The 25,074-nt window shown below is 44.1% G+C and overlaps 1 protein-coding gene, 1 long non-coding RNA gene and 1 other non-coding gene across 8 annotated transcripts in view; 1 reads left to right on the top strand and 2 right to left on the bottom strand.

Annotated features, from left to right (window-relative positions):
* The window catches only part of LOC147580701 (uncharacterized), a 550,245-nt gene that overhangs the window by 190,585 nt on the left and 334,586 nt on the right, over positions 1 to 25,074 (top strand). For 5 of the 6 annotated variants that reach the window (XR_015251012.1, XR_015251013.1, XR_015251017.1 and 2 more), the window contains one exon: positions 11,946 to 12,334. The gene's annotated coding sequence lies outside the window, so the exon portion shown is untranslated. Of the gene's footprint in view, positions 1 to 11,945; positions 15,106 to 15,377; positions 17,201 to 25,074 lie in introns of those variants that run through there. The other variant, XR_015251021.1, reaches the window with a different exon arrangement.
* LOC147580704 (uncharacterized) lies at positions 1,981 to 24,502 on the bottom strand. The gene is made up of 3 exons (XR_015251027.1): positions 24,123 to 24,502; positions 9,586 to 9,636; positions 1,981 to 2,571 (listed from the first exon to the last, which is right to left on the bottom strand). It is a non-coding gene; the product is annotated as an uncharacterized LOC147580704 (long non-coding RNA).
* TRNAR-CCU (transfer RNA arginine (anticodon CCU)) lies at positions 6,092 to 6,164 on the bottom strand. Its single transcript has one exon. It is a non-coding gene; the product is annotated as a tRNA-Arg (tRNA).

The raw sequence follows: 25,074 nt of genomic DNA, 5'->3' as shown, positions 1-25,074 counted from the left end.
AGCCCGGCTTGGGGCTCAATCCCATGAACTGTGAGATCAAGACCTGAGCCGAAATCACGAGTTGGATGCTCAACAGACTGAGCTACCCGGACGCCCTGACTTACCACCTATGCTTGTAGGAAAGGCAGTAACTCTCATGTTTAGTGTTTTTTTGTGTGTAACTGCCGGTCAGGAAGAGATACCATTGTAGGACTATCTTGTAAGGTGGTCACGGAGGGACCAGTGAGCGGGAGGTGAACGAGAGTCTCAGAAGGACTGGAACCGTAAGATGATAGACCCTCAGTGACGAAGTTGAGCAAAGCAGGAAAGTATGGTTTTGGCAGCAATGACAAATTTCTGCAAACTTGAACTGATATTTGGATTTTTCGTCCATTGCGAATACGGATTTAAAGTCAGGAGCATATTGCAACATCAAGATTGTCATCCTTTATCCGGATTGGGGTCTGGGGGGTCTTTAATGTGCTACTCAGTTGACTTAATGCAGAAGAGATGAAAAAGGAAACAAATTACTGAAATATTTATGCTAGAAGAAAGTGCTGGCTGCTTGCTCCTCTAAAAACCAACAGTAATGGGGGTGCCTGGGTGGCTCAGTCAGTGTCGGACTTCAGCTCAGGTCACCATCTCACAGTTGCTGAGTTCGAGCCCTACGTCGGGCTCTGCACTGGCAGCCTGGAGTTGGCTTCAGATCTGTCTCCCTCTCCCTCTGCCCCACCCCTGCTCACACTCTCTCTCAAAAATAAATAAATAAACATTAAAAAAAAACCACACACACAGTAATGTTGGTGGGAGGAGAGTGGAAATAATAATAAATAAAATTTAAAAAACAACAGCGAGGCATTTCTATAAAAGTAACTGCACTGATCATGATAAGGTATTTATTACATGTGAGTCCCTGCTTCATGGAATATCCACCTTTATTCAAAAGAACATTAGGGGGCGCCCGGATGGCTCAGCGTATGACTCTTGATCACAGCTCACGGCTTGATCTCAGGGTTGTGAGTTCAAGTCCGCGTTGGGCTCGCCATTGGGCCCTGTGCTGGGCTTGGAGCCTACTTTAAAAAAAAAAAAAAAAAAAAAAAGAGGGACGCCTGAGGGGCTCAGTTGGTTAGGTGTCCAACTTTGGCTCGGGTCGTGATCTCGTGGTTCATGGGTTCAAGCCCCGCGTGGGGCTCTGTGCTGACAGCTTGGAGCCTGGAGCCTGCTTCAAATTCTGTGTCTTTCTCTCTCTCTGCCTCTGCTTCATTTGCGCGCGCTCTCTCTTTCTCTCTCTCAAAATAAACAAATAAATATATTTTTTTAAAGTTTTCAAAAGAAAAGAGTTAGTACAAAAAGTGTGATTAAATTAGTGGTTTACCTGTGATGGGAGGAATGAAGTAACTTCTATAAGCTGCCTTTTCCAACTGTACTAGGAATGTTCTGGAATACAGCTGCAGTGACGTACCAGAAGGCTTGGCTAATCAACTAAACTTTCTGTTTTATGTTGTGAAAAAAATATGATAAAAAGCAATGAATTATTGATGTAGCAATGCTGTTTGTGGCAAAACAACAACAATAACCAAAAAAACCGCAATAGAACCTTGGCAGAGAAAGTAAACAAAGTATAAACAGGAAAAGTGCGCGCTAGTTATATTTATAAGTGACCGGATTTCATAAATAACAGGAACACATCTCAGGGAAGTAGAATATCCCCCATATTTTGGCAATAATCTCGCAAGCAATTAAATACTCACTGTAACTCCAGAACACTTATATTGCTAACGCTGATTTGCTTAGAGATGTTGTTTCTACTGTTATAATCTAATTTTATAGAATGATGAGATTTGAATGCTAAAAATAGCTGCAAAATAGTAACAGTCCCTTCTGACCATAAGGAGAAGTATTTCTAATCCATATTCACATCCTTAAGTTACTCTACGTTCAGTCTAAACAACTACTATGGGATTCACTTTTTAAGGTAACTAATTTATGCCTTATATTAGTTTGACTGCACAGGTATTCTAGTATAAAATTTTTAGCCACTGAGACATTAGAAGTCCCAGAAGAAATTGTCTCCTTTTTTTTTTATGTCTCACCTCCCGTAGACAGTGTCCCGCTCAGATGAAATATTTCAAAAGCGTAAGAGAAAAGAATGACTTTCTCTATAAATGAATTTCTACGGAAATGTTTAAACACATTTGAAAACTTCTTTTTCATGGAGTCCATGTCGCCTAGCAACAGAGTCTATAAGTAATCACCCACATAACTGTAGGAATCAGATCATAAAAGTGTTTCATATTCAGTGTGCAATTCTATATTCTTTGCAATTCTAGAAAGAGTCTTTGAATGCTACAGCACCATGGTTTTCTAACATCTCCATAAAATTGCTAGAACTCCTATTCCATGTCCCTTATCGTTGGTGAAGGCACCAGTTTTTGGTGGCTTCACAGAAGACAGGTTGTCATGGTCTTCTGTGGTTCTGGACTCCTTTTTCTGCTGAATTATTTTAGATTTGAGACTGTCCATTCTTATATTTTCCCCGTTCTGCGTCGTGTTGAGCCAGATAGAAAATTTGTTCTTCTTTTTTTAAGTTTCCTCAAAAAAAAAAAAAAAAAATCACTTCCAGAAGGTGCTACCATGTGTACAAGTCTTAACTGAATTTTTTGTGACAGCAGAGAAATTTAATCAAGGAAGTACAAATATGTTAGACTAGAATGTGAAGAAAACCTGGCTGCAGTTTCCCTGATCTTGGACCAGAACCACGAGAAAGAAATGTTCGCTGTTTGAACGACCCAATCTATGGTAATGTTGTTATAGCAGCCCCCAAAATGAGTAGACAAGGAGTAACAGAAATGTGGACTCTCGGGGCACCGAGGTGAACCAGTCGGTTAAGCGTTGGGCTCTTGATCTTGCCTCCGGTTTTGATCTCAGGGCCTTGAGTTCCAGCCCTGTGTTGGGTTCCATGCTGGACCTGAAGCCTACTTTAAAAAAAAAAAAAAAAAGGAAAAGAAAATGTGGACTCTTATCTGTTTATGGTGCAGTCTTGACATTTTGGTTTTCACAAGATTTTTTTGTGCATCAGATCTGTAGGCTGGTGATAACCTTCTCTGCTGTGTCTCTCAGTGGGCGGGTGGAGTTCTTCTGGCTCCTGCTCCCCTTTCACGGTACACGCCGCTGCACGCACAGGGCTCGGCTGTAGTTACAGTAATGTACGGTCAAGATCACGTCTCCTGTCGTAGCACAAAAAGAACCCACGGGCTGCGGCCTCATTTGGTGTCTCCTGTTCCTCTGAGTTTCTGAGTTTCTGTGGCCTTAAGTTATGTTTTTACTACTCTGTTTGAAGTTCTCTCTTTTCTCTGACACTTTAGTGCTTCCCTTTTATTCTTTCAAGTGTATGTGTCTGTGTGTGATCTTTCTTTCTTTCTTTCTTTCTTTCTTTCTTTCTTTCTCCCTCTCTCTTTCTCTCTCCCTCCCTCTCTCTTTCTCTTTCTTTCTTTCTTTCTTTCTTTCTTTCTTTCTTTCTTTCTTTCTTTTCTTTCTTTTCTTTCACCAGAATGTTGACCAAAAAAAGGCACCCACATCGGCCGGGTCTCCCAGTCTGCCATATTGTTGGAGTTTTGAGATCATCTATTTGACAAACAGATTGGCATTGTAGCCCTTTGGAGTGATTGTCCATGTTTTCTTTGCCTTTTTTTGTTTTTTTAAGTTTTTTTAAATTTGTTTTAAGAGAGAGATAGAGAGCAAGTTGGGGAGGGGCAGAGAGAGAGAGGGAGACAGAATCCCAAGCAGGCTCTGAGCTGTCAGCACAGAGCCTGATGCAGGGCTCAAACTCACAAACCGTGAGATCATGACCTGAGCCCAAATCAAGAGTCAGTCGCTTAGTCAACTGAGCCACCCAGGTGCCCCATGATGGTACTGTTCTAAGTAGTCCAATCTATGCCACGCAGATATAGAGGCATGGAATATAATGAATAGAAAAAAGGAATGTGTTTTAAATCTGAGAATTTGAATAAAACAAAGACATTTCTTTCACCTCTCAGGAGGAGGAATTTCAGGTTTACAATTTAAAAGAAAAGACTCAAGGCACCTGGGTGGCTCAGTCTGTTGAGCATCCGACTTCGGCTCAGGTCATGATCTCATGGTTCATAGGTTCGAGCCCCGCATGGGGCTCTGTGCTGACAGCTCAGAGCCTGGAGCCTGCTTCGGATTCTGTGTCTCCCTCACTCTCTACCCCTCCCCCACTCGCACTCTGTCTCTCTCTGTCTCTCAAAAATAAATAAACATAAATAAATAAATGAATAAAGAAAGAAAGAAAAGAAAAGAAAAGATTCAGCAAAGCAAGCAAGGCACATGATAGGTCTTCTCTAAGGGGCTATAGCCAATTAGTCTTTCTTTTGGGTTTTTGCAGATACAACAAAAGATGGGTTATATCTGACACCACACTAATTGCACAACCACAAGGATTCTCTTGTAAATACAAATATCATTTTAAAAAATTACATGAAGGGGGCACCTGGGTGGCTCAATCTGTTAAGCATCCAGCTCTTGGTTTTGGCTCAGGTCGTGACCTCGTGGGTGTGGGAATGAGCCTCGTGTTGGGCTCTGTGCTATGCATGGAAGCTGCTTGAGATTCTCTCTCTCTCTCTCTCTCTCTCTCTCTCTCTCTCAAAATAGATAAATAAACATTTTAAAAAATTACATGAAGATTGTTTTGTGTTATATGGTACTACAAGCATACTGGTTAATTCTGATTTTTTGTGTAAGACTCTTTTTTATTTTTTTTATTTTTTATTTTTTTAATAAGACTCTTTTTTAAAGATTTTAGTTTTTTGTGGGGGGGGGTGTCTGGATGGCTCAGTTGGTTAAGCAGTGGACACTCAATTTTGGCTCAGGTCATGATCTCATGGTTCTTTTCATGAGTTTCAGTACCCTGTGAGGCTCCTTGCTGACAGTGTGGAGCCTGCTTGGGATTCTCTCTCATCCCTCTCTTTGCCTCTCCCAACTCAAGCGTACACGCTCTCTCTCTCTCTCTCTCTCTCTCTCCCTCTCAAAATAAAGAAATAAACTTAAAAAAAAAAAAAGATTTTTAAAAAAGTAATCTCTACACCCATCATGGGCTTGAACCTACAACCCTGAGATTAACAATCACACATTCCCGGGGCTGAGCTAATCTGGCATCTTGGTATAAGACCTTTTGAGCAAAATGCGTTCACTGTCCTTAAACTCGTAAATTTCTAGGGTTATATGTTTAATGTCATATTTCCTATTTTTGGCTAAGTCCAGATGTTTTCAACTGATGTAATAATGACAACAAATACTTAATGTACTCTTCTGTTTTTTTTTTAATTAACATATATTTTAAATAATGGCAATCTAAAACATATATGTTTCAGGGGCTCCTGGGTGGCGCAGTCGGTTAAGCGTCCGACTTCAGCCAGGTCACGATCTTGTGGTTCGTGAGTTCGAGCCCCGCGTCAGGCTCTGGGCTGATGGCTCAGAGCCTGGAGGCTGTTTCCGATTCTGTGTCTTCCTCTCTCTCTGCCCCTCCCCCGTTCATGCTCTGTCTCTCTCTGTCCCAAAAATAAATAAACGTTGAAAAAAAAAATTTTTTTTAAAAACTCAAAAGTGTTTCTTAACATACTTTATGCCCCATATTCTCTACCTCATGTGCTAATATTATTTTTTATCACCAGCCCCTTTTAGAAGTTGGTGTACATAAATTATGCCAATGTTATAACTCCAGATGGGGTAGGTCTTAGGAAGTCCTGTTAATAATCTTCCATTATAAATTCCAAAGACTGAGGAGTGGTTTTGCCCTAGAATCTGTGAGTTGCTTATTGGCCATGTTGAAGCAAATCGTGAAAGACACCAACACAGGGTGTTAGCGCCAATGTTAAATGTTAATAAATGTTAACTAATAATGCTAAGTGCTCATAAATCATTTCCTAGAATGAGGAAGTTGAAGCCTGTCACGCCTGACTTATAGCCGTTCAGCGGGATATAGGAGAGGTACCAGATTAGAGCATCTCGGATCACTTCCTGATTTCAAATCCACCATCCATCTCACTTTCCTACGTCTTTTTTGTTTGTTTGTTTTGTTTTGAAGTAAGCTTTATGCCCAACGTGGGGCTTGAACTCACAACCCTGAGATCAGGAGTCACATGCTCTGCCATCTGAGCCAGCCAGGTGCCCCCCACTTTCCTGTATCTCTTACTATACAGATTACAATCTAGAGCTCAAAGTTCAACTGGCCATTTTGCAGAAAAGGAAAAGATTGAATAGCATTCTGTTGTCTCATACTTGAGCTTGGGGTTAGTGATCTCAGTATATGAGATCATATGAAACATAGGGCTGCCTGGGTGGCTCAGTTGGGTAAGGGAGCGACTCTTGATTTAGGCTCAGGTCATGATCTTGCCGTTCATGCTGGGCTCCATGCTGGCAACACGGAGCCTCCTTGTTGCCTCCCTCCCTCCCTCTCTCTCTGCCCCTCCCATGCTCCCATGTGCTCGCCCTCGCTCTCTCTCTCTCTCTCTCTCAAAATAAATAAACATTTGAAAATAAAAAGAAATGAAAAATACATGGAAAATCAAGTGAGCCATGTCTGGGTTGGAATTCTAGTTTTGTCTATTTACCACCCAGTGGGCTTGAACAGAATAATTATCTGGCACATAAGAAGCTCATAATAAACATTTCTCTGGAATTGGGGCTCCTGGGTGGCTCTGTTGGGTAAGGGGCTGACTCCTGATTTCAGCTTGGGTTATGATCTCACAGTTCCTGAGACTGAGCCCCTTAGTCGGGCTTTGTGCTGACAGTGAGGAGCCTGCTTGGGATTCTCTCTCTCTCTCTCTCTCTCTCTCTCTCTCTCTGCACTCCCCCTCTCAAAATTAAAATAAACATTAAACATTTTTTTTCTGTCTTCATTTTTCCAACATAGTTCCCAGCTTTCTCATAAATTTAGATATTACTATAAAATCTGTCCTGAAAAAGAATGTTTTCTTTTTTTTAATTTATTTTTGAAAGAGAGACAGAGAGAGCAGTGGAGGGGCAGAGAGAGAGGGACAGAGAGAGAATCCCAAGAAGGCAGCACACTGTCAGCACAGAGCCCGATGTGGGGCTTGAACTCACAAACTGAGAGATCAATACCTGAGCTGAAATCAAGGGCAGGATGCTCAATCGACTGAGCCACCCAGGCGCCCCTGAATTTCTTTCCATATACACTTACTAGGTACCTGTTATCTGTCACCAAGCATCACAAGAATAAATAACACAAATTCTCAAGGAATAAATTATGCCCCAAATTGATTTGTCTCTAATGTATTAGCCTTCATAAATGTGTGTTTCAAGTGGGTTTGTATTGATTTACCCACAGTGTTTCACGTTGTCCTCCGTGTGACCCAGGTCACATATACTTCAGAGTGGACGGAACCTGGTCAAAAAGAGAGTTTCACTACGGAAACAGCAAGGCCAGGGCCTGCCTGGGGGTGCTGGGAGGCAAGACCATGAGATTATAACCTATCAACAGGCCGAACTCAGCGCTGAATTCTGATGCTACATTCTTATGTCCGAACATCAAAGCAAGAAAAAAAAAACAAAACCATTTTTTAAAATTGAGACATTACAGAGGCCCCTGGGTGGCTCAGTCAGTTAAGTGTCCAACTCTTGATTTCGGCTCAGGTCATGATTTCACAGTTTGTGAGTTCAAGTCCTGCATCGCGCTGTGTGCTAACAGCTCAGAGCCTGGAGCCTGCTTTGGATTCTGTGTGTGTGTGTGTGTGTGTGTCTCTCTCTCTCTCTCTCTCTCTCTCTCTCCCTCTCTCTCTGCCCCTCCCCGATTTGTGCTCTGTCTCTCTCTCTCTCAAAAATAAAATAAACATTAAAAAAATTGTTTTTTAATTTAAAAATGGGGGTTGAATGGGGAATTAGTGTGTAGTGAGTACAGAGTTTCTGTCTGGGGTGATGCAAATGTTCTGGAAAGAGATAGCGGTGACAGTTGTAATAACAATGTGACTGTTTTTAATGCCCCCTGACTTGTACGCTTCAAAATGGCTAAAATGGCATGTTTTATGCACTCTTTGTTTTATCACAATAAAAATAAATTCATTAAGAAGCACGACGCAAAAAAAAAAGAAGTTGGCTGGTTGAATGGGGGGGGGCAGGGTTGTCTGGGAAACCACCTCTCTTCCTTATTTTATGGCTAAAATGCTAAGGCACTGCACATTTTTGTTTTTTTTTTGACTGGTGATGTTTGTTGATGCTTCCTCTGACCTGCACCGCTTAAGAGAAGTCAGAAGCTTTGTATATAAAGTATTGTTGTGTATAATGAGATGCTTTCAGACTCGCAGAGAGCCATTCTCTAATAATGGTAGAGCACTTTGTAATACGCACGGGCTTTGACATCTATTATCTCAATTGATCTGCAGAACCCAGGAGGCATTACCTTTGTCTCAGGGGTTTGAGGAAATGGAAATGTGGAGAGGCTAAGGCCTCACTGTGGTCTTAGTATAAGCAAGACTGGAACCTGGGTCTCCTGGGTCCTGAGTTAACCTTCTTTGGATATGTGGCATTCTGACTTTCCTTTTGCAGACACTGACACTAAAACTTATGTGCGAATGTTTGTTTTTTATTTTTTGAATGTTTTTGAATGTTCATTTATTTGGGGGGGGGTGGGTGGGCAGGGAGGATCAGAGAGAGAGGGAGACAGAATCCAGGCAGGCTCCGTGCTGTCAGCGCAGAGCCTGACGCAGGGGCTCGATCCCGCAAACCATGAGATCATGACCTGAGCCAAAATCAAGAGTTGGATGCTTAACAGACTGAGCCAGCCAGGTGCCCCTTATGAATTTTTGAATGTTTGCCTTCTCTGGAAACAAACAGAGATAAAAATGACCCACACCAAGGTAGCTGAAACTTTTACTTTCTACCCAAATGTTTTGGAATTATATCATCAAAACCTGAATGCAAAAAGAATTTAATACAAATGTTGGATCAAAATAATTTTCAACCAGTCTGTGCTTGTGATTCTAGCCAGCAAATGCAAAAGGTTAGTCTGAAGTGCTAGGTATCATAGGCTTAATCAGCCCTAAAGCACCTTTACCTAAACTTATCGCCTTATCAGGGCATTCAAATTTCATATTTGTAAAAAGGGGCAAAATTATTTTATGCTCTGGGGTGCCCGGCTGGCTCACTTGGTGTAGCATGGGACTCTTGATCTTGGAGTTGTAAGTTCAAGCCCCATGTTTGGTGTAGAGATTACTTAAAAATAAAATCTTAAAAAATACATATTTATGCCCTCATTCATGTGTTACGTTTTACATATATGCAAAGACATAAAACTAATTTTTAAAAAATGTTTATTTCTTTTTGAGAGAGAGAGAGAGAGATTGCAGGCATGTGAGCTGGGGAGAGGCAGATCCCAAGCAGGCTCTGTGCTGACAGGCTCCAACTCACAAACCGCGAGATCATGACCTGAGCTGATGTCAGACACTTAACCGACTGAGCCACCCAGGCGCCCAAAAACTGATTTTTTTTTTAAAGTAACTTTGTTGGGTAGAAAATAAGGGTAGAAAGACTAACTTAATAAAGCAAGGGGTAAGATTACACAAACACATTTACCTTTTCACCTTGAGAAGGCACTACAGAAGAGCAGCATTTCCGAGGAACATTCTGGGGAACAAAGCAATGAGGGAATCTGCTTAATTACAGGATTTAGGCACGAGATTAAGGCAAAAGTATAAGTGAAACACCTTTTCTGACCTGAAAACCTAGGAGACATTTTTCCCATAGATTTACGTAAAGAGTACATGGTATGAAATAGTGAAAAATGTCCTTGGCAACTTTGCTACAATAGACACAAAACTGACTTTCATGTCTCTGGTTCTTTGATGTCCTTTAGTAGAGGCCAGTGGCATAATACCAAGGCACACTCTACAAGAGGTCTTGTGAGACTCTGTTCTGGAGTCTCAGTTTCATATGCAGTAAAAATAATGGCAATGGAATACAATTTGAGCTCAAATTCAGTTTCAAAGCATATAAAATATGCTTAAAGCGGTTATAGTAAACTTTACCAAATCCCAAGGGTATGCAGGTTAAATACTGATGTGTATCAGAGTCCGTAAGGAAGGGAGTGGAAGAAGCAATAACCTTGCCTATTAAAGCACAGCATATGGGGTGGGATGTTCCGGGGACCAGGTTTTCCCTCAGGCAAATACGGTTTAGAAAAAAAAAGTTCTAGTGAATTGGATAGCAGTAGAATTACATGGACAAGTAAACAGGTGAAATGTAAGAGCAATTAGAAAATGAATTGATACCAAAGAAGAGGGAGATGTTTAATATCCTTCCTCTGGGCTCTCACCAGGATGTATGAATCCCTTTATGAAATCGATGACTCAGCTGGAAGCACAGAGTTGGGACTGGCGAATCCATCATATTAGACATAAGTGCCAAAAACACCTTGATGGATTGATGAGATAATTTTGGCAAGATCAAAGCCAACAGAGATGAGATAAGGTCATATATGTTGGATGCAGTAGGAGGAAAAATACTGTCCTGATATCCAACCCCCCCCCCGCCCCGGCTTTTCTGCATCTTTCTTCTGATTTCAGAAGCACTGAGTGCCTGTTGTGTGCCAGGAATACGATGATACGTGAGGCACATGACCCGGTGGGGAAGATGTGTATAAAAACCTAGGCTGTGTGTACTGTTGGAATAGAGATGTCCATTGAGCACAACAGTTGTGGGTTGTGTGGCTGGCTCAGTCGGCAGAGCATGTGACTGTCCATCTCGGGGTCATGAGTTCAAGCTCCACACTGGCTGTAAAGCTTACTTACTTAAAAAAAAATAATAAATACAATGGTTGTATGAAGCATGGCAAGTCTTCAGTCCCTTGCAAGCTGAAGGGAGACTCCAATAAGAAGGAAACTCCAAGTTAAAGAATAGATCTTTGCTAGTCCTAGGCCTGGGGGATGGGTAGAGGGTAGGGGTAATGCAGAGGGAGAAGAGCACAGGAGAGGTCTATCCAGGGAGCTACAGAGGGAGATGTGTATGTGTGGGGAGAAGAGACAGCAGGACCTGGTATGAGGGAGGTGGATAAGGCCAGATCACAGAGGAAACTGGCTTTAAACTCTGGCAATGGAGGGAACCGTCGATAAATTTCTATTTTACTAAGGAAAGGAGTAATAGGGTCGAAATGGCATTTTCATAAAAGTTACGGGGGGAACAGTGCTTCAACATGGTGCTGGGGTGATAAAGCAGATACCAGTTTGGAGATAGCTCAGCTGCCGTAACAAAATAACAAACTAAGGCGAGGCGTGGGGGAGCTTAAACAGCAGAACGTGTCTTCTTCCAGTTCTGAAGGCTGTAAGCCCTAGACCAAGGCGCTGGCCAGTTGCAATCCTGGTGAGGATTCTCCCCATGCCTTGCAGATGGCCCCCTTCCCTCTGTGTCCTCACACGGCCTTTCCTCCGTGTGCATGTGGAGAAGGAGGGGGTGAGAGCTCTCTGATGTGTCTTCCTATAATAAGGACACTAACCCTATCAGATCAGGGACCCCCCCCATGACCTCATCCAACCTTAATAACTTCCTTAACGGTTCCATCTCCAAATACAGCCACCCTGGGGCTTAGGTCCTCAACATACGAATTTGGGGGAGACACAAATATTCAGTCCCTCCCAGAGACTGTTAGAGCTGTTCAGTTAAAAGCTGATGAGGGCATCAGTTGAATAGCAGCCAAGGGGCAGGAGGGGAAGGATATCAGAGATGCTGAGGAAATAAAATTGGCAGTTCCTTGTGACAATGGAGGGGTTTAGGCAGAGGGTGAGATGGAGAAGAAGAACACTGGTTAACTCCAACATGTTTTTGCTGTTGCTTCCTTTATCAGTGTATTAGTCAGGGATCTCTAGAGAAACAGATAGATCTAGATGTCCTATGGGTTCTGTTTCTCTGGAGAATCCTGCCATATATATATGTCTTCACAGCCTCCATAATCACACGAGCCAGCAAGCAGTCTCACGCTCTGCTGACTGCAGGTGAGAGAACCAAGAAAGCCAGTTGTGTTCATTTGACCTGAATCCAAAGTCCTGAGGCCCAGGAGCATCGATGTCTGAGGGCAGAAGAAGATGATGTCCCAGCTCAGCAGAACGCACATTCGCGGTTCCTCTGCCTTTCGGTTTGATGCAGGCTCTCCATATATTGGATGATGCCCACCTACCTTGGAGAGGGCCATCTTCTTTACTTCGTTTACCTATTCGAACGCTAATCTCTGCCCAGAAACGTCGCCAGACTCCTCCGGAAATGATGTTGTTATCGGCTATCTGGACATCCCTTCGCCCAGTCAGGTTGACACGAAATTAAACCATCACAACTGGTAAGATGGTAATACCGCTAGGGAGGATGAGGACTGTGGGGGAGATTTGCTGATTTTCAGACACAGTAGGTAAAATCAGTTTACGACATGTTAAGTACAGGGGCGCCTGGGTGGCTCGGTCACATAAGCATCCGACTCTTGATTTCAGCTCAGGTCATGAGAGTTTGTGAGTTTGAGCCCCACATGGGACTCTGGGCCAGCAGCGCCGAGTCTGCTTGGGATCCCGTCTCTCCTTCTCTCTGCCCCTCCCTTGCTTTTGTGCACGAGCTCTGTCTCAAAATAAATAAGTAAACTTACAAAAAAAAAAAAAAGATACGTTAAATATGAGGTATCCGTGGGGCATTGTGGGGGAAAACGTCTGCTGAACGGTTGGATTTATAGGCGTTTGCTTCAGGGAGGCGTGATGTGGGCTGGAGATACAGGGATGGGGGAACCCATAGGGGATAGAGTCAGCATGGGTAGGCAGGTGGAGAGCAAAAAGAGAAGAGGACCGAGGATTGATTCTTGGGAAGAAACTGGGCATGGAAGGAAACACCAAAAAGTAGTGCTAAATGTCTCATTGTGTCATTTTAAATATAGGAGAAAAAATATACAGAAATACTTTTGGTTTAATAATTCATATTTTTCCCAGGGCGCCTGGGTGGCTCAGTTGGTTAAGCATCCATCTTTGGCTCAGGTCATGATCCCATGGTCTGTGAGTTCAAGCCCCAGGTCGGGCTCTTTGCGGTCTGAGCAGAGCCCGCTTCAGATCCTCTGCCCCCCCTCTCCCTCTGCCCCTCCCCCGCTCACATGTGTGCACGCGCGCGCCCTCCCTCAAAAATAAACATAAACAAACTTGTTTTTAATTTACATTTCTCTCCCTCAGACTCTCACCCTTATTCTTAGTAATTTTGTATGAGCACATGCCACCTTCACCGCTGACTCAAAGTGATATTTTTGCTAATAAATGAGAGAACCCTCTGGAAGGTGCTGTAACGAGTAAAGGACTGTACTTAGCTGTAAATTTAACCTCTGTAACTCCAGCTGTAGAATGAAGTCATTTATTATAGGGAAAAATTGCTGGCTCTGGAGGGGAAGAACAAATGGTTGCCTCTTTGCCCTCGTTTAAATAGGATGATGGCCCTAGCATTGTTCCCTACAGACAAGGTCTGTGCTGTGGAGGCTACAGGCAGCCATTAATGAGGCCAACTGTCACGCGTTGTTATGGGTGCCAAATGGTTCCTCTCACAGGGTGGGAAGGGCTGCTCTCAGAGTTCCTGCCTGGGCTCTGGATCCAGGGGTCTGTCTCCAGCCCTTTTTAGGAAGGCGGAGCTTGCTTACAAATAAAAAGCAAACTAAATAATCAACGGGAGAAGAAAATACGGCAAAACTGAAGGAAATCTCTTATGAAGGAACCTAAACAGGAATGAAAAACAAGTATCAAGGCTGAGTGTACACGGGGCGCCTGGGTGGCTCAGTCGGTTGAGCGTCCAAGTCCAACTATTGGTTTCTGCTCAGGTCATGATCTCGAGGCACAGCCAGGAGCCTGCGGGATTCTGTCTCTGTCTCTGCCTCTGTCTCTGTCTCTCTCTGCCCCTCCCCCACTTGTGCTGTCCCTTCCTCTCTCTCTCTTTCTCTCTCTCCCTCAAAACAAATAAATAAACTTTAAAAAAAAAAAGATTGAGTGGGAACCTGGGTGGCTTAGTCGGTTAAGTGTTCGACTTCTGCTCATGACCTTCTGCTCAGGTAATGATCTCATGTCTGGTGGGTTCGAGCCCCACATCAGGGTCTGTGTTGACAGTGCTGAGCCTGGAGCCTGCTTCGGATTCTGTGTCTCCCCCTGTCTCTGCCCCTTCCCTGTTCCTGCTCTGTCTCTGTCTCAAAAAACAAACAAACAAAACACACTGAGTGAGCCTACCAGTCTACAGCGGGTGATACCCCATTCAAATTTAAAAGAGAGAAGAGAAGAAGGGTTACTTGGCTGGCTCAGTCAGTAGAACATGAGACTCTCCATCTTGGCTTCTGTGAGTTCATGACCCACATTGGGCGTAGAACTTACTTAAAAAAAATAAGTAAAAGACCACCTATTCCCAATCACGGTAGAGAGAATGTAATTAGTGTTACCAATGGTATACATTGGTATATCAGTGTTACCATTGAGAGTGTAGTGAGTGTTACCATTGATATACAGGACGATATAATAGAAAGCATGGCAGAGAAAGTCAGTGGCTGGGGAAGAAGCCACCTTGTTTATCCCTCATACTTTTTAATTGTGTCTGTTAGTGATAGGCTTCCTGGATTGAGTCAAAGCTATAATAGAAATGTCTCTCTGAGAAGCTTCTTTGACTTGGATAACCTTGATTTTTTTTTTAAACATTTCTACATTTTGAGAGAGAGAGAGAGAGAGAGAGAGAGAGCGAATGAGCAGGGAAGGGGCAGAGAGAGAGGGAGAGAAAGATTCTCAAGCAGGCTCCACGCTGACAGCAGCAAGTCCAGGGCGGGGCTCAAACTCACGAACGGTGAGATCATGACCTGAGCCAAGATGGAGAGTCCGACGCTCAACCGACTGAACCACCCAGCCCCGTCCCTGCAACTTTTTAATTTTTTTTTTTTTTTAGTCTAGAGGAGAAAGTCTAATAATGCCTCTCTCCACAAAGCAAAATATGAATCAGTTCTCTTCTTGTGTAAGGTTGTCATCACTGCAAATAAGTATTTCCACAGGAAATAAAAAACAGTGGCAAAGTTGCATGAATTTGGGAGCAGAGAAATATTGCAAATTCCAAAGAAAACAGGTAAGACCATTTCTATTAAAGTCTGTTGCCTTTGGGTTGAAGATTTTATCTAAGTTAGATACAAAGGATTAAATGTTATGAAACAGAAAATCAGGAATTAAACCCAAAAGTTATGCCATTTAACATGGAACAGCATCAAGTTTTTTCCCCTGCAGTTAAAGATACTGCGGTGGCATAATCACCTTAGCCTGAAGGAGCTGCTTTATGCATTGGGTAATCATCCAGGAACATGAGCTGTAATCAGAAGTTGTGATGTACTTGTATCCCAAAAGGTACCACCCACCTCATTAATGCAGAGGGCTTCAGAGAAACTCTACGATGGATGGAAACCTCATGGCACCGGGAAGCATACATTATAACAGCAAATACTGGTTGGGCAAAGGTGCGGAGAAGGCAAGGAAATATACCTCAACAAAGGGAAATGTTTAAGTGTGTTTTTAAGGGACACCTGGGTGGCTCAGTCGGTTAAGTGTCCGACTCTCGATTTCTGCTCAGAGCAGAAATCTGACCCTGAGATGGTCCTGAGATCAAGCCCCGCATTGAGCCCGGCTTTGGGCTCCGAGCTGGGTAAGGAGCCTGTGTGAGAGTCCGTCTCTCCCCCCTGTGCCCCTTCCCTGCATGCATGCATGCATACACTCTCTCTTTTTCTCAAAAAAAAAAAAAAAAAAAAAAAAAAGAAAAAAAAAAAAAACCTGGCTCAGTCAGTAGAGCATGCGACTCTTGGTCTCAGGTTGTAAGTTCGAGCCCCCATGCTGGGTGTAGAGATTATTTAAAAATAAAATCTTAAAATAAAATAAAAATGTGCAGATTTAGAATTTTCTATAATAATGGCATGGAAATGATCCTTGGTTCAGATGGAAAGAAAGTAAGGAGGCTTTTTTTTAAATGTTTATTTATTTATTTTGGGGGGAGGAGGAGGGGCAGAGAGAGAGGGAGACAGAGAATCCCAAGCAGAGAATCCCTGCACTGTCAGCACAGAACCCGACGTGAGGCTTGAACTCATGAACCGCGAGGTCATGACCTGAGCCAACACCCATGCTCCACGGACTGAGCCACCCAGGCGCTCCAGGAGTTGTAATGTATTAGCAAGTGCAAAGGATGCTCTGTCTCCCTTTCTCTTTGCCCCTCTCCCACTCTCTCTTTCAAAAATGAATAAACACTAAAAAAAAAAAAAAAAAAAGGAGAAGTGCAAGCAGACACTGATGGATTGTCTGAGGGTGGAATTGTTGGGATCGCTCTTGCACGAGTATGGAAAAATGCTGCATGGGACACACGCGACAAGACAGATTTATATTATATTTCTAAATGTAGGGTAAGACATTTCCACCTAACCTACCCTTCAGAAAAGGAATTTCCCGTACACAAAGGTCCTTATGATACAATCTCTCCACTTCTCGCTTTACTTTGAACAACACATTGCACGCGCGGGGAAAGGGAACCTCGTTACCCTCAATCTCTGGGCCTCGAGCTAGTTTCAAATGCATCTTGAGGTCACCTAACTAACTAGACGTAAAGGAGGCTCAAACTATTTTATGTAGACTTATTATTTTTTTTAATAATTTGTTCCTAGAGACATGATCTCCTCATGATCAAGTTTTGCTGTCTTTATAAACAGATCGCTCCAAGGCAAAGCGAGTGTTATGTTGTGGCTTGCTCAGCTACACGTCTGAAGGCTGAATAATTTTGCTAGTGTTATGTGAATGACTATTGGTGAAATAGGATGAAGTTTCCAATGTTAGTATCATGTGCTCAGAAAGAGCGGTTTTATTTTTTTTTTAATATATATATATATATATATATTTTAAAATATATTTTTAAGTAAGCTCTACACCCAACTTGAACCCACAACCCTGAGATCAAGAATATCATGCTCCACCGACTGACCCAGTCAGGTGCCTGAAAAAGAGCTATGTTTTAGGGGTGCCTGGGCGGGGCGGGGGGTCAGTCAGCGGAGCATCTGACTTCAGCCCAGGTCATGATCTTGTGCTTTGTGAGTTCGAGCCCCACATCGGGTTCTGTGCTGACAGCTTGGAGCCTGGAGCCTGCTTCAGATTCTGTGTCTCCCTCTCTCTCTGCCCCTCCCCGGCTCACGGTCTGTCTGTCTCTCTGTCTCTCTCTCTCTCTCTCTGTCTCTCAAAAATAAGTAAACATTAAAATTTTTTTTTTTTTAATTTACACAAGAGCTATGCTTTAAACAATTTAAATAGAAATAAAGATGATGGGCTCAGAAAGGGAGATAAATGAATCATGATGGCTACGGGGATGACAGAAGTGTTGTGTGAAAAGGAAACAAAATTGTTTCATGAACTGTGGGTGATGACAAAAAAGAGAAATATTTCTAAATTCTTATTTCTAAATTTATTAATGTAACTAAAACATGCTACCACATTAAACAAGCAGACATATGATCTAAAAGTGTGTAGGGGCACCTGGGTGGCGCAGTTGGTTAGGCGTCTGACTTCAGCTCAGGTCACGATCTCGCGGTCCGTGAGTTCGAGCCCCGCATCAGGCTCTGGGCTGATGGCTCAGAGCCTGGATCCTGCTTCCGATTCTGTGTCTCCCCCTCTCTCTGCCCCTCCCCCGTTCATGCTCTGTCTCTCTCTGTCCCAAAAATAAATAAACGTTAAAAAAAAAAAATTATAAAAGTGTGTATATTCAAGTTGGCCAAAAACCTTTAAAACAATCTTATGGGGAAAACGGGAAATTAGTTTATATTATTTAGTCTCGTACAGTACAGAAAGCAGAGAGATTTTCTTAACATTCACTGTAGCCTGGTTGAGATACATTAGACTTCTTGCTCTGTCTGAACCTTCCAGCAGTCTCCCGGAACTCATACATATTGACAGAAAGCCGGGAGCACTGTTGATCAGGAAATCTGGTTTCTGCTATAATTCCTTTTTTTTTTAATGTTTTATTTATTTTTTTTGGGGGGGGCACGTAAGTGGAGGAGGGGCAGAGAGGGAGACAGGGGATCTGAAGCAGGCTCTGTGCTATTAGTATCCAGCTGGACGTGGGGCTCGAACTGACGAACGGTGAGATCATTACCTGAGCCAAAGTCCAACGCTCAACCGACTGAGCCACCAAGGCACCCCTCTGGGATAAGTTCTATAGCACAGCGATCTCTTTTTTTTTTAATGTTTATTTATTTATTATTATTTTTTATTTTAGAGAGAGAAAGAGCACAGGCAGACGGGAGGGACAGAGAGAGAGAGAGAGAGAGAGTGAATCTCAAGCAGGCTCCATTCTTTTTATTTTTTTTTAACTTTTTTTCAACGTTTTTTTATTTATTTTTGGGACAGAGAGAGACAGAGCATGAACGGGGGAGGGGCAGAGAGAGAGGGAGACACAGAATCGGAAACAGGCTCCAGGCTGCGAGCCATCAGCCCAGAGCCTGACGCGGGGCTCGAACTCACGGACCGCGAGATCGTGACCTGGCTGAAGCCGGACGCTTAACCGACTGCGCCACCCAGGCGCCCCTAGCAGGCTCCATTCTTAGCGAAGAACCTGACACAGGGTTCCACCTCACCATCCTGGGTTCAAGACCTGAGCTGCAATCAAGAGTTGGACATTCAACCGACCGAGCCACCCAGGCACCCCTAAGTTTATTTATTTTCTAAAGTAACCACTACACCCAACATGGGGGCTCACCCAAACTCACAACCCTGAGATCAAGAGTCCCATGTTCTTCCCACTGACCAGCCAGGAGCCTCTAGCAATGTCTTGAGAGTTTGGGTAGCTTTTGTTTTCATTGCCCATCATACGTAAGGTAGATTACTTATGGAAGTTCCAGACCTTTTCACCTGAGAAGAAAAGCTGAAAATCAAAATGAATTTTACCATCTACCTTTTACTAGTTTAACTTTCTTTACATCTACTAGAAGTAATGAGCACTCAATCAATGCCCATTGTTTTTATTCTCAGGCTTACATGTGAATCACTTTCCATTTTTGATGGCATTTTATTTATATAATCCCATGATGTCAGTAGGGTTAAATAATTTCACCCGTGGTAACAGAGGTAAAAAAGGCCAAGTAACTCGATCGTGGTCACAGAGGCAGAGAGTGGCAGAGTCAGGTGAGATACACCAAGCTGATGATTCCAAAATTCACATTTGTTTTTTGTTTTTCAGATTTTATTTTATTTTATTTTATTTTATTTGCAGAGTAATCTCTACACCCAAGCGTCGGGCTTGAACTTACAACCCTGAGATCAAGAGTCATATGCTCTACTGACGAAGCCAGGCAGGTGTCCCCCAAAATTCACACTTTTTTTTTTTTTTTAGAGAGAGAAAGAGCAGTTGCTCCAGTGGGGGAGAGGCGAGAGAGAGAGAGAGAGAGAGAGAGAGAGAGAGAGAGAGAGAGAGAAAATCTCAAGCAGGCTCCATGCTCAGAGGAGTGTGGGACTCAGGACTCAATCCCATGACCCTGGGATCATGACCTGAGCTGAAACCAAGGGTAGGATGTTCAACCCAGTGAGCCACCCAGGTGCCCCCCAAATTCACATTCTTAGTAAAAAATGCCACTACCTCCTTAGAGGATGGAGATAAGCTGAAGAGGGACACTTAGTCCAACCTGGGGGTTCTGGAAGGACTTCCTATGGGAGGTGATGGCGTAGAAGAATCTGAAAGGTGAGTAAGAATTAGAAATAGGAAAAAGGTGCATGAGTAAAACCATGTATGTCTCAGACAGCGTTGCTTAAGCAGGTTAGTATTATCAGAGTGTACAGGGTGAGTCAGTTGATGGAAAATATAGATTGAGAAGGAAGGGAGGCCTACAGAGGACCTTATATGGTAGGCTATGGAGATGAGATTTTGCCCTAGAAGATGGAAATGATTGCAAACAAGAACATTAGTAACAAGAAGAGTACAAGTAAACTCAATAATTGGGAGGCCTTGCAAATAAGTTAGGATAGCAGGCGTGCCTGGCTGGCTCAGTCAGTAGAACAAGCGACTCTTGATCTCGGGGTCGTGAGTTTGAGTCCCATGTGTTGCATGAAATTTACTTAAAATTAAAAAAAAATTTTTTTGAAGAAATAAAATGGGATTTCAACTCTTCTGATGTCTTCTGGTGAAAGAAAAAGATGGGCTGCTAGTCTTAAAACATTTTGCAATACAGTGATTATTGTTTGGATATTGTTTGGATTATTGTTTGGATATTGAGAAGACGAAAGACGTTTCAGAACAAGCAAGTGCCCTTAGCGATGTTTCTGACCATAGTCAGGCAAACTACAAAGTGCTTGAAATTGAATGTGGCCAGTATTATGTGTAGCCCCCAGCTTAAGGACTTTAAATTACTATCTCATTTAATCCCTGTAACAACCCCATGGAGTAGGTGACGACTTCTCAGTTTTATTAGGTAAATAAAATCATTAAAACTGTACCAAAGGTGAAGTGACTCGTCCAAAGAAATTTAATTTAAAACACAGTATGATAAAGACTCAGTGAGTTTACAGTGCTGGTTCATGAGTCCCTGAAAGTTGGTAAGCCAACGACAATGACTGGGGAGAGTTCACTCTTTCTGTGGGCAGATGCAAAAATGAAGTGTATCAGGTTCCACAAAATCCTACCCCATTCTTAGGAATTTCTTGGTTGGCTTTTTTTTTTTTTTAACAAGAAGGTAAGCTAATCTTTCATAAAATTATTTACCCAACACGGTACCAGTAAACTGATAGTCCAGATAGAAAACACTATGGGAAATTCATGTGAGCTACTGTATACACTTCCTAAGATGTAAAACCCATAAGGAAACCAGAGGTGTAAAGATAATTGAGTATCTGAACAATTGATAATCAGCCTGGCTGTGCTGTGATTACAAGCAACCCTAAAATCTCAGTGGTTTATGAGAAGAGAGGGTTATATTTTGCTCGTACAAAATGACCACTGAGGCTTGGCTGAGGGGCACACTCTGGTACTCAGACTAAACCAGCAACCCTATCTCGAATTGTAGCAAATGGAAAAGGCACATGTGCAATCACAAACTGGCTGTTAAAGCTTAACACCCGGGGGCGCCTGGGTGGCTCAGTCGGTTGGGCCTCCGACTTCGGCTCAGGTCATGATCTTGCGGTTCGTGAGTTTGAGCCCTGTGTCGGGCTCTGTGCTAACAGCTCGGAGCCTGGAGCTTGCTTGGGATTCTGTGTCTGTATCTCTCTCTGCCTCTCCCCCGCTCACGCTCTGTCTCTCTCTCTCTCTCTCTCAAAAATAAATAAACGTTAAAAAAAATTATAAAAGGTCTTCCTTTCTTAAAAAAACAAACAACTCCCCCAAGAGAGGAGTATAATTTCTGCTCACATTTCATTGGCCAGAACAAATCACATGGCCACATCTGATTCACGCAGAGCGGGAAATTTCATTCCTACATGTGTCCAAAGGGAGGATAACAAGAATTTGGTGAACAGCATTTAAGGACTCCCATGGTGAAATCTTAAGAGAAATAGCAGTGAGGGGCACCTGGCTGGCTCAGTTAGTAGGACATGTGACTCTTGATTTCAGGGGTCTAAGTTCAAGCCCTACATAGGGCATAGAAGTTACTTCATTTTTTCTTTAAGCTTACCATAAAACAACAAAAAGTAAGAAAAAAGAAAGAAAAATAGAGGTGATAACCACATAAGAAGAAGAAAGTTCTGGATCGAGGAACAGCATTTGGGCTTATAATTATGTGAACACTTAATGACTTATTCATGATGGTGGCTACGATGGGAATAAAGTTTAATATGTAATTTTTAAAAATGTGTTGCAGTAGTTGACCAATTTATGCTGTGAGAAGTATGCTGGAAAATTCCGCAGGGTCTCTCCTCACTGGACGTATTACTGACTACGTCACACCAAGACATAACATGGTATGTGTTTATCAGCCTCCTTCATGGTCATCCAATGTTATGTGTATTTTTTTTTTTTAAAAAAAGTAATTCGTAGGGGCCCCTGGGTGGCTCAGTCAGTTAAGCATCTAACTCTTGGTTTTGGCTCAGGTCATGATCTCACGGTTCATGGGTTCAAGCCTCACTTAGGGCTCTGAGCTGGAAGTGTGGAGCCTGTTTGGGATTCTCTCTCTCTGTCTTTCATCTTTCTCTGCCCCTCCCCCACTCAAACTCTCTCATTCTCTCTCTCTCTCTCTCAACATTAATGAATAAACTTAAAAAAAAGTGGTTTTAATAGTCTTTCCTATTGCACTGCTGTCTGCTGGCATTAAAGAACTCCTTTTCTTATGAACCTATGTACAAACATTTCACACGTGAGATCCGATTCTACATATCGCTGCTTCTACACTTCATTCAGTAGAATATCTAATTTGAAACTATTACATAAAAAATGAACTAGATTGGGGCGCCTGGGTGGCGCAGTCGGTTAAGCGTCCGACTTCAGCCAGGTCACGATCTCACGGTCCGTGAGTTCGAGCCCCGCGTCAGGCTCTGGGCTGATGGCTCGGAGCCTGGAGCCTGTTTCCGATTCTGTGTCTCCCTCTCTCTCTGCCCCTCCCCCGTTCATGCTCTGTCTCTCTCTGTCCCAAAAATAAATAAAAAATGTTGAAAAAAAAAATTAAAAAAAAAATGAACTAGATAAACATTTTTCATTACTGAAATAACCTCCATTCAGGGAAAATCTGATCTTGTATCAGAACGAAGGTTCTCCAGAAAGAACAGATCCTACCCGTTGGAAAGCGCATATGGGAGACGCTTGGTAGATGGGGTTCTTGCAGAGGCTGATTCTGAGACCAGGATTCAAGGACAAGTACTGGAATTGATCTGGGATGTGAACCCAGAAATTACTGGCAGGGAGAGACAAGGAAGGAAGGAAGCCAACGTCAGTTTCCAACTGGTTACTGCTGTGGGCAGCCAAAGTTCAAAGTTGGGGATCTCAGGGAGACAGTGTAGAATACAACTGAGTATAGTCCTACCTCTCCACGTGACAAAGCTGGAGAATTTTTACACTGATGCCCTGATTCCCCGGGGACCAGTCCGAGCAGCATTAACTGCCTGGCACAATTCTTGGTCTGTCCACCCGCACTGGCAAAGTGGGGTCTGGCAGCCCGTGGAACCTCTTCAATGAAGAAGTGGAGAAGGGAGAGAATTGCAGAAAGATGCCATTGGCCTGCTAATGGGAAGCCGGTGACATAGGGGTGGCCCCAAATGGAGCTCCAACACTGCCAGAGCAGAGGATACTTGAGTTTCTTTTCTTTTAAGTTTTTGTTTTTTTGGGAGGGAGAGGCCAGGGAGGGGGGGCGGGGAGAGAGAGAGAGAGAGAGAGAGAGAGAGAGAGAGAGAGAGAATCCCCAGCAGGCTCTGCACTGTCAGCACAGAGCCTGTTGTGGGGCTGGAACTCATGAACCATGAGATCATGACCTGAGACCAAGAGTCAGAGGTTAACTGTGCCACCCAGGCTCCCTAAGGATACTCGAGTTTCTAAGCCCATTTGCTGAGACATCTATCCATCTTTAACCCTAGACACTAATTAATTTTTTTAAACGTTTCTGAGAGAGAGTGCGTGCATGCAAGTGAGCGTGCACGCGGGGGAGGGGGAGAGAGAGAGGGCGACACAGAATCCGAAGCAGGCTCCAGGCTCTGAGCTGTCAGCACAGAGCCCGACGGGGGCTTGAGCCCATGGGCCTAAGATCATGACCTGAGCCGAAGTGGGATGCTTAACGGACCGAGCCACCCAGACGCGCCAATGCTAATTAACTTAAAAAATATATTAGGGGCACCTGGATGGCTCTTCGGTTTAGCTACCGGCTTTGACTCAGGTCATGACCTCATAGGTCCTGAGTTTGAACCGCACAGGGCTCTCTGCTGACAGCACAGGGCCCGCTTCAGAGCCTCGGTCCCCCTCTCTCTCCCTGTCCTCCCCCCCCCCCCCCCCCGCTCACTCTTGCGCGTACTCTCTCTCTCAAAACTAAGTAAACATTAAACACATTTAAATGTGGTGGCATATGAGAAAAGAACAGCATCTTTTTCAAAGGTAGCAGTGGCTAGGTCATACCCAGTGTGGCCCAGGTGTGGGCTTTATTGTCGGGATGGGGGAGCTCTGACCTGTTAAGGACCAAAATTGTCTGGAGAAATCCCCCGGTTCCAAAGCAGGTTGGGAAAGAGAAGTAACTCCAAGAGCTGACAGCAGTGTTTCCTGAAGCAGGGAGAAGGCCTTCCCAAGGCCTTACTGACTTTTCACCCAGCCCGTATCCCGCAGTCCTCGAGAAAAGGGAGAAACAGGTATTTTCAAAGGATTGGTCATGTTTTAATAGGTTCAACGAGTACAACTGTAACAGTAAGTGGGGGGTTGGGTGGTATTTGGAAGTTCCAGAATATCTTAGTTGATCTACCCTACGACAAGTATTTCGGAAAGGCCGCGGAAGACAATGGTCTCCAAGGCCTGACTTCTCATTATTTTCCAAGCAGCTCCCTGATGATAGCGAAAAGTAAGGGTTTGTCTGGGGATGGGGGTGGGGGGGTGGGGTAGACTTCTAAAAAGAGAATTCTGGAAGTCATCGTAATTAAACAAAGAGGAAAAACGTGCCGGACTGGAGCCAGGGAGGGGTGGGGGTTGGGGGGGAAGCTGCGGTGCGTTGGGGATTCCTGACCGAAGACGAGGCTTCTGGGCTGGGAGCAGGCGAGCGGCGGCCCCCGGGGCGCGGGGCTGCGTGAGCGGGGCGCACAGGTGCCCGCGCTGCCCGCAGGTGGGGAGGCCTCGCGGCTGCCCGCTGGGCTCCCCGGGCGGGACGGGGCGCGCGGGAAGTCACCCTGGCGCTCGCTCCCGTCCCCCCGGCCTGACGCCGCCGCCCGGCGCCTTCCCCGCGCCCGCTTCTCCGCGTGCCGCCTCCTGGCTGGGGACCCCGCGGCCCAGCGCCGCCCGCACCCCGGCTGCACACACTCGTTTCGTTCTCCCCAGGCAGCCGGGCACGACGCGTGCTCCTGCCGCCCGGGCCCCGTGGGCAGCCGAGCGCGCGGGGCTGCGACCTCGCGGCCGCGCTCGCCTTCCCGGAGGGGA

Source organism: Puma concolor, chromosome B2, assembly GCF_028749965.1.
Source record: "Puma concolor isolate L17-30 chromosome B2, mPumCon1.1.hap2, whole genome shotgun sequence".
Classification (NCBI taxonomy): Eukaryota; Metazoa; Chordata; class Mammalia; order Carnivora; family Felidae; genus Puma; species Puma concolor.
This window is presented reverse-complemented; position numbering and strand designations above follow the sequence as displayed.